Here is a 9,412-nt window from a genome sequence, read left to right as displayed (position 1 = left end):
CTTGTTATTCCATGCCCATGATTCTACTAATTGCTTCACATAAGGTGAATGCATGCCATAAGAGACTACTGCTTCCTTTATACCTTTTAAATCTTTCATACGTATTGGTTCCCACTGATATGCAACGACACCTTTTGGATGTTTCTTCGTTGCTGGCTTTTCATGAATAGATACAGGGAAAGCTCCCCTGACCCTAAATGGTGTGGAAAATTTTAAATCTTTTTCATGCCCTATTACCTGTAGTTCTTCTTCTGATGTATCAGACTGAAGGTCTTCTAAAGCCTGAAATCTATTCACCATTGTTTCTTTGAGTGTCTGAACTTCTTGAATCAAATAACTTTCTAGAGACTTCATTGTATCAGTCAGTTTCTTACTTTCTCCAACTACAAATGATTCCATGTTTTTAATCTTATCATCCTTAGATATTATCTGAATGGCGTGTAAACTGCCTTCCAGAAACAATGTTCTATCTGCTAGCTTGTCATTATCCTCAGACATGGAAGAGATTCTGTCATCTAGTCTTTCTATCTGATGTTCCAGTTTTTTAAACTTATTAGTAGCTTCCTCCGACCAGGAGTGGGCTGTTTCTGCTAGTTTGTTAATGCATTGCATTGTTTCTGTTCTGGTTATTGAAGTATCTGACATTAAACAAATTATACCTTTCAGCTCGCCAACGCCATCTTCAATATTCTGAATCTTTCTTTCTATATTTTCTATGCTTTGAATTCTATCATTTTCAATGTTTCGAATCTTAGTCTCTATGCTTTGAATTCCATCATTTTCAATGTTTTGAATCCTTGTCTCTATGCTTTGAATTCTATCATTTTCAATGTTTCGAATCTTTGTTACTAAGTCTCCCATAGTTTGTACAAGTTCCTTATTGTTTGCTGTAATCTCAAACCATTTCTTTAAGAATATCATGTTAATGATGAAACCCATTGCTATTACAAAATAAAAGTATATATTGGTCCAGTCATAAGTTTCTTCTGCTAAAATCCCTTCTACATATGAAGTAAAATAATTCCTAAAGTTCTGCATAGTAAAATTATCTGCCATAGTTATAGAACAATTTATCTCAGATTTTATATCAGCTTAAATTGCAAAAGATGTTACAATTACCTTAGGTGTAATTCTGCTGTCCTGGAACTTTGATGCTTTTAGTTGTATATCTCCGCTTGTGGTAGCTACGCCTGGAGGTGTGTCATCAAATAGCGCCTAGCCGCCCAGGCTCGTCTGATCCCGGTTCCTGTAAAAAGTTCTTAACAAACTATGGCAAGCAGAATTTTGTTAAAAGGGGACTTTTGGAGTTACTTGTAACACAAGACCAAACGCGTGCAAGCCGGGGCGGGTGCCGCCAGGCGGGTGCCGCCCCGGGCGGGTGCCGCCCGAGAGGCTCTGCGCGAATGCAAAGTCCCGTGCGGAAATGGGCAAAAAATGTTAAGCGGTAAGTGCCTTCTCAGGTCTGCTTTAGCGGCAAAGATCTCCTTTGCAGTAAGGAAGAGGCAAATGTCCCAAAGCTGTGGTGAGTCCACCTGGTTAAACCCTGCCCGTTGGGGAAGGTGGGGGAGGGGGCGGCTTCTGCCGCCTGGGGGCAAAACCCAGGTAAATTCCGCTTCTGACACCAGATATTGCGGTAAATAAGGGTCAGGATAAACAAATAAGCCGAATAGATGTTTATTCAGGGAGAAATAACTTACAACCTAGACAGATGAACACCAGGAAATTCAACCCGATCCTCTCCTGTCCGAGTCACGCCAGAAAGAGAGCGCCTTCCTCGCCCCCTCCGACCTCCTTCCTCAGGTCACCTCCGCCCATCGCTCCACCCCCCAATGGGCGTGGTCAGTGCTACAGAAGGACTACCTCACTACAAGACTCTGTTAAGTTTGGGTCAACCTAGTCTATATATAATGAGTTCCAGGCTAGCCTTGGACACATAGTTAGAGACCCTTTCTCACAAAAAAAAAAATTCCTAGCACTGTGGAGATGAGGCAGGAGGACTGCTACAAGTTTGAGGCCAGCCCTAGATTCTGCCTAGGGAAACAAAATAAGGGGCTGGAGAGATGACTTAGTGGTTAAGAGCACTGGCTGCTCTTCCAGAGATCCTGAGTTCAATTCCCAGCACCCACATGGTGGCTCATCGGTAATGAGCTCTGATGCCCTCTTCTGGCCTCATGGGATACATGCAGATAGACCACTCATACATGAAATAAATAAATCTTAATAAAATAAAATGGATGGACAGAAGCAGAATGAAGTCAGGCAGCTGATGGGGAGATGTTACATAAGGCTGACTCCCTTGGGAAGATGGGGACAGGTGGCTTGAATGGGAATGCCTCCACAGGCTCATATCTATGAATATTTGGTCCCCAGTTGATGGAGCTGTTTGTGAACTATTAGGAGGAGTGGCCTTGGAGGAGGTGTGTCACTGGGAGTGGGCTTTCCAGACTGGCCATCGGAAGAGATTGCTGACTGCACATTCCAAGCATTTCTAGCACCTTTGAAATACGGAGATGACACTCATCTGATTATACTTATGGCTTATGGAGGTATATATTTTTCTATTGGATTGTTGTAGGACCTACATTAAGATTTAGTAAGATTTGGGGCTTGTGAGATGGCACAGTGGGTAAAGACACTTTTTAACAAGCCTGATAACCTGAGTTTGATCTCCTGAGTTTCACGTGATAGAATGAGAAACAGTGGTCAGCTGAATGCTAGTCATCCAAAGGGCTGAGTGGGACTGGACAATCCAAAGTAGTCCCACTCATGAGCGGGTGCTGGTGTCTCAGGTGCTAGAGTTTTTGGTAGGGAGTGTGATAAGACTCAATAACACGTTAATGGGAACACCACACCTCTTTTTGGCTATATGTTTTGCACAGCAGGCAGGCAGGTTTGTGTCAAAAAAGATATTCTGAGTTGTTGGACAAAGGCCAGTGCCGTGCTTTGGATGAGACCGGCCCCCATAGGGACAAGCCATTGTGGAGAGGTCCAACAGAGCTATTAAGGAACTGTTGGCTAGGACCATTTCACCACAGGCTAGGAGAGATCATCTGTCTTAACAGAGGTCCTTTCCCATATGAACTTTCTCAGTTTTGATGACAAGGGCTCAGCCCAGCCTACAGGCAATGTGCATTTCTGCCAAGGAACACACCTGCCCCTAGTGAGATCCCACCTCCCTCCAATGGCAGCTGCCAGCGCCCTTACTAACCAGTAGGCTAGGATATGCTTGTATTTCCTGAGACTGCCACATCACCAATATGAGTCCTGTTAAGAGATGTGTGCCCGGCCCTGGATCAGCCTGCTTCCAGGAAGGGGAAATAACCCCGATGGGCAATGTATATACTCCCCTTTCTTGTTCTCATTGCCACCCCCCAAAGACATTGATTTATTAAGACCTTTGACTCTTTGCTTTTTAAAGTTTGGCATAATATAAAATGGCTAATTGATTCCTCCTGGATGCTCACATATGCCTTAATTGGCAGGTGGTATCGTTAATCCTCATTCTCTTTAGTCTTCTGCAGCATATTTGACAGCAGCAGGCAGCAATTAAGGCAATTCTTCAGGTGTTAATGGCTCTTAGGATTCCTTTAAAAGTCCTCCACAGGAGGTTATGCTGCCTGGCTACCTGAAATTCAAAAGGCTACCCACCCCTGCCCTCCCACCCCTGCCCAGGCAGCTCTTCAGGAATGGATGTTCTTTGAGGGCTGGTAGTCAATGATGGGTAAGAGTTTGTTTCACAGACCAACCTACGACAGACAGGCACAGTCCAGTTCCTGTGCCCTCCTGAGGCAGGATCAGTATGGCCTGAGCAAAGAACTCTGGCTCCCACTGAGTGTCCATGCAATAAATAAAAAGGGTGGATATATAAGAAGTTAAGGCCTACCAGGCCAAGAGATGAACCAACCTGGAGTCTGCCTGGCACTGTCAGAGGTCCAGATTGTGCCTAGCCAATGAGGGCAGGCTATTGATCAGATTGCCTGGGTGCTGGGAGAATATATTGTTTGCCCAAATTCTGAATCCCCAAATCACCAAGATTCTGATGCAAAAGTAAGAATCTTTTATTATTTAACGACACAGCAGGTAGGACAAGAAGGACCTGAAGGTCCCAAGAGGCAGTGAATTTATTGGGGTGAGCAAGAAGAGTTTCTAGGGGTTCACAGCAGTCTCAGGATCACTTCTGGGCTTGGGCAACCTGTTCTGTGCTGATTAGTTACCTGGTTGCTATGGCCTGAAGGCCCTCCCAGGGTGGTTACTATGTTCTGTATGCCACTATTACCATAAAGCACATCCAGAGCTGCCAGCTAACTTCTGATTGGTTCCTTGTCACATGGAGGTTATCTGACCTCTTAATGACCAGGGCAGGTCTGGCAAGGTCAGAAAACCAGAAACTCAGCAACAGGTGCCGAATCAGAGATCTACATCTTGCTGGGTCTTTTCTGCAGCCTGTCAAGGCTGCTAAAGCAGGGAGCTGATGGGAGATGTCATTCTGTAAATATGTTTCTCATATTAGTTAATGAATAAAGAACTGTTGGGCAATAGGAAAGCAAGATAGGCGGGAATAGGAGACGAGGAGGAGAGAGGAAGTAGTAGGGAGGAATTCCAAGATGGAGGACTGAGGACGGAGAGAACACCAGCCCTTCTCTCCAGTAAGATGAGACCATGTGGAAATAGTTAATAGAAATGGGTTAATCATTAAGACAGAACCAGCTGATAAGAAACATCAGAAACTGGCCACCACCTTTATATCTAATACAGTGTGTCTGTGTGTTATTTGGGGCTGGTGTGGCAGTGGGACCAGACTTGCTACAGGGAAAAAACTATTCCTAACATATTGGTGCCTTCAATGTGGCTAATAAGAAGTTACACTTAAAACTTAACAAAAGCTTAAAAAATGGTTTTAGAAACAAAAGAACAGAGATAAGCAAGGCTTCTTGGTAACAGCATTTTTCTCGGTGGATTCTGTTTTGCTAGAGACAAGCAGAGATTTGTGGGATTCCTTTAAGGGAGGTTTCCTGACTCAGTATAAGCAGCCAAAAAAAAAAAAAAAAAAAAAAAAAAAAGCTGGCAATGGCAGTGACCACATCTCTAAGCTGGCAGCATGCTGCTGGATGGTAGCAGAGACCAAGGCAGTGAGCACAGCTCTCAGTTCTGGCAGTAAAAGTACCCGCCACCATCTTGGATAGACCGCAGCTAATACAGCTATGGATTTCATTTTAGCAATGTTGTTGTTTACCAGATAAAAGAAACAGCTTTATACCTAATACAAGGTCTCTGTGTGTTATTTGGGGCTGGTGTGGCGGTGGGACCAGACTTGCTACAGGGAAAAACTACTCCTAACAGGGATCTGGGTAAGGGTCTGGTCTCTTCATATATAAGGTTCCCCCCATTGCTAAATTAATGAGTCTCCTGTTTTTCCTTTCATCTGACTCTTGGTGTCTGTGTTGTTGACAACGCCCCTTATCACCCCCTCCTGAGGAAGCCTTTAGGACCCAGCAACACTTCATCACAATTTTTATATTTGCATGTAACTATGCAAAGAAACTTGCCCTGTGACCCAGAACATATAAGTGCAGCAGGTCAGAAAGCAGTGACACATGTTCAAAGCTTGCTAGGAAGAATGGGTAACATGCAGGGAATAGACACAGGTAGACAGGCAGCAAGGGGGGAGATGGAACATTAAGGACTACGAAGGGAAAGAAACACTTATGCTAGGATCTACTTTGTCTTTCCTGGTGACTGACAGGAAACATCAACACAATTGAGAAGGCCACAGATGCCACAACAGACAGTGTATGTTTTCAGAACTTTATTTACAGAAGGATACTCTTTAAGAGGAAATAAATACGCCAGGTAGTGGCGGTACACTCTTTAATCCCAGCACTTGGGGGGGCAGAGGCAAGCAGATCTCTGTGAGTTTGAGGCCAGCCTGGTCTACAAGAGCTAGTTCCAAAGCCACAGAGAGACCCTGTCTTCAAAAACCAAAACAAGAAAACAAAAAACAAAAACAAAACTAAGCAAATAAGTAAGCAGCTCATATATGTGTGTATTACTTAATTTTTAAACACCCAATCTTTAAATTATAGGCTTCTGAGAAGCCATGAATCATGTATCCATACACACACGCTGTGAAGGCACCTGGGAACATTGTCTTCCAGAGCCTACACCTGTCTTTGTTGTATGCTGTAATTTGCCAACATTTCTCTCTGTCTCTCTCAATTTCTCCCCCCACACCTACAAACACAGTCTCCCTAATCTTAATAAACACATTCACTAACTTCTTCACTCTGGCTTAGCTTTTGTGCCTCACGGTCAAGGGTCAACCAGCTGCCCTGACTAGTCCTCTCAATAGGAAGGGAACTCCTCCAGACTGCTGGCAGCAATACTGGGCTGTACCTCACACACATACTTCTAAAACTAGTTCCTCTTATAATATTCATGCTTACTTTCTAACCAAAAGCTATTTAGGAAGCTCAGAGAGAAAAGCAGAAGTCACCCAAACAGTGACTAAGCAGTGAGAAGCACTCTAGGAACTATGGTAAACGGTCCTTTGGTCGTCTGTCACACAGTCTCAGAAAGAATAGGCAATGTTATGTGATGTGCAGTTTCCCCACCAGCCTGGCCCATGGCCCCACAGCCGCATCAGCCCCAAATGACACACAGAGATGCTGTATTAGATATAAAGCTGTTGCCCTGTTACTAGCATTTCTTATTGGCTAGCTCTGTCTTAAATATTAACCTATTCCTATCAATCTAAGTATTTTCACGTGGTCTTATCTTACCGGAGAGAGGGTCTGGACCTCTTCCTCTCTCAAGTCCCTAAATCTGGAAGCTCCTACTACTACATCTCCCAGAATCCCTCTTGTCTCATAGTCTGCCTATCTTGCTTTCCTATTTGCCAACAGTGCTTTATTCATTAACCAATAAGAGAAACTTATTTACAGAATGACATCTCCCATCAAGGCAACAAAACCCAAAACAAGAAAACAGCAACAGGAAATCGATGCACTTTCAGGTTCTAGACAATGTCAGGCTCTCCTGCTTATCACACAGGCCAGAGCTTCTGAGCTCTGGAAAACACCGGCCAGGAGTCAAGTAAGGGGCTGCTCACTCACTCTCCCCTGGGGCGTCAGGGCATGCTCACCCTGATCTGAACTCACCTATTCCCAGGTAGGAATCTCCCCTAGCGTCCCCATAGAAAGTTTGGTGTTTGCCAGCTCTATGGCTCTAACTAAACCTTCCTTTACTTGTTGGTTTGGGTTTTGTTTTTACGACTCCAGCCCTGTGTGTTTGGGTTAGTCCTTCAACTTCTTATCTTCTCCATTAGGCACAGCCCCTCACTTACCACTTTCAAATCAGCACACTCATATTGGAGCAAAGTGGCGGCTAGCGTCAGCATTCACCCAGGCTCAGCCTCTTAGGCTCTGGCTGTCTTGGGAGCATTCCAGGGCCTTTATGACTAGTAAAAGGACTCTACGATGATGTTAGTTTGATAATTTTTGGTTCATGTCCCAATATTTTAGCTTTTAGATGAAGCAAAAGTTGTTGAGTAGTTTTGTAATCCTGGCTCTTGAGAGGTGAGTGGTAGGTGGAATGTGGGGGCCTAGCATGCATACCTCTTCTGGCTTCTAAAGTCATCTGCACTCATGTGGACACACACACACACACACACACACACACACACACACCTAAAAAAGAAAAAAAAAGCTGGGCATCTGTGATGCACACTTTTCAGCACTCGGGAGGCACAGGCAGGGAAATCTCTGTGAGTTCGAGGCCAGCTTGGTCTACAGAGTGAGTTCAAGGACAGCCTTCAAAGCTACAAAGTAACCCTGTCTTGAAAAACAAAACAAAAACCAACCAACCAAACAAACAAAAAAGAAATGGGAAAAGAAGGTATCTCCTTTAGTAGCAAAAGAAATCTGGGGAAAATCTTTGGAAAACAGAAGTACATGTCAGGCCAGCAGGGGGCGCCACGACAAGGCTCCTTAATGGCTTAGTTGGTAGAGTGCCTGTAATGCAAGTATGAGCACCTGAGTTCAGATCCCCAGCACCCAGGTAAACGTTAAGTAACCCCTGCTGGGCTAAGCAGATCCCTGGAGCTCACTGGGGAGTCATTCTAGCCAATGAGTTTTGAGTTAATGAATGACCCTGTCTCAAAAACTTGAGTGTCAGAGGAAGACACTCAATGCAGACCTCTAACCTTCACACAGATATCTAACTACTCATAGTCAATGCACCACACATACACATTTAAAAATAAATAAAAGTTATGTTTGCACTAGAAAGAGACAATACCTGGAGGGCAAAAGACTTGATTCTGGACGTCTGGATTCCTGCAGGCTGTGGTGGCTGGAGTCTCTCCTGAGCCCACAGCACTTGTCAAGAACACTGTGACCAGGGGCTTCCCATGTTATTCGCTGTTGCTGCTGCTGCAGCGACAACGTACCACGGGTTAGGGGCTTCAACAGTTATCCCATCACCGCTTAAGGCAGACGGCTCAAAGTTAGGGTCAGCAGGCCTGTTCCATTTCTTTTTTTTAAATTTTATTACATTTTTCCAGGTGTAATCCCAGCACTCGGGAGGCACAGGCAGATGATCTCTCTGAGTTTGAGGCCAGCCTGCTCTACATAGTGAGTTCCAGGCAAAACAGTACTACCTAGAGAGCTTCTGTCTCAACAAAGAGTATTATTATTATTATATTATTATTATTATTATTATTTTATTACATTTGTTTGTGTCCGTGTATGCATGTAGGCGCTCACTTGCTACAGTGATGTGTGGAGGTCAGAGGGCAGCTTGCTGAGGTTCTTCTGTTCTTTCATCCCTGTAGGTCTCAAGGATCATACTCAAGTCATCATACTGGGTGGGTGGTGAATGCCTTTCCTTTCCGAGCCATCTTGTTGATGGACACCGGTAGGCTGGGAACTTAATGCCCTTATCAGTCTTTTTTTTCTTCTTCTTTAAATAAAAGCACCAGTCATATCGGTTTAGGGACCCATCTGATGACTTCATCTTGCCTTAACTACGTCTTTGAAGCTCCAAAAGCGGGCACATTCTGAGATACTGCGGGTTAAAAGTTCAACACGCAAACTTGGGGCGGAGGGGCAGACACTGCCGGTTTAGCTGACAGATCGTTCAAAACCTCAGTTCCCGGGGAGAGGCACAGATCTCCGTGAGGGGAGAGGTTGCCTGGTCCCTCCTCTGCTGTGTGATTACAGCCAGCCTCCTGCCTCGCCTGTCTGACTAAGTGACAGGCAGAAACCCTGCGCGTAGGCGACCAGTCACCGTTGAAAGCCGGCAGTCTCCCAGCAGTCAGCAGGCTTCCGGGTCACATGATGCAGCTCCTCCCCCTAGGGGCGTGGCCACGGTGGTGGGACCTATCCGGGCCCACTGAAGCGCCGAAGCCGCGAGT

The sequence above is a fragment of the Phodopus roborovskii genome, unplaced genomic scaffold (genome assembly GCF_943737965.1).
Source record: "Phodopus roborovskii unplaced genomic scaffold, PHOROB, whole genome shotgun sequence".
NCBI lineage: Eukaryota > Metazoa > Chordata > Mammalia > Rodentia > Cricetidae > Phodopus > Phodopus roborovskii.
The sequence above is the reverse complement of the archived record's forward strand: the minus strand, read 5'-3'. Positions refer to the sequence as shown.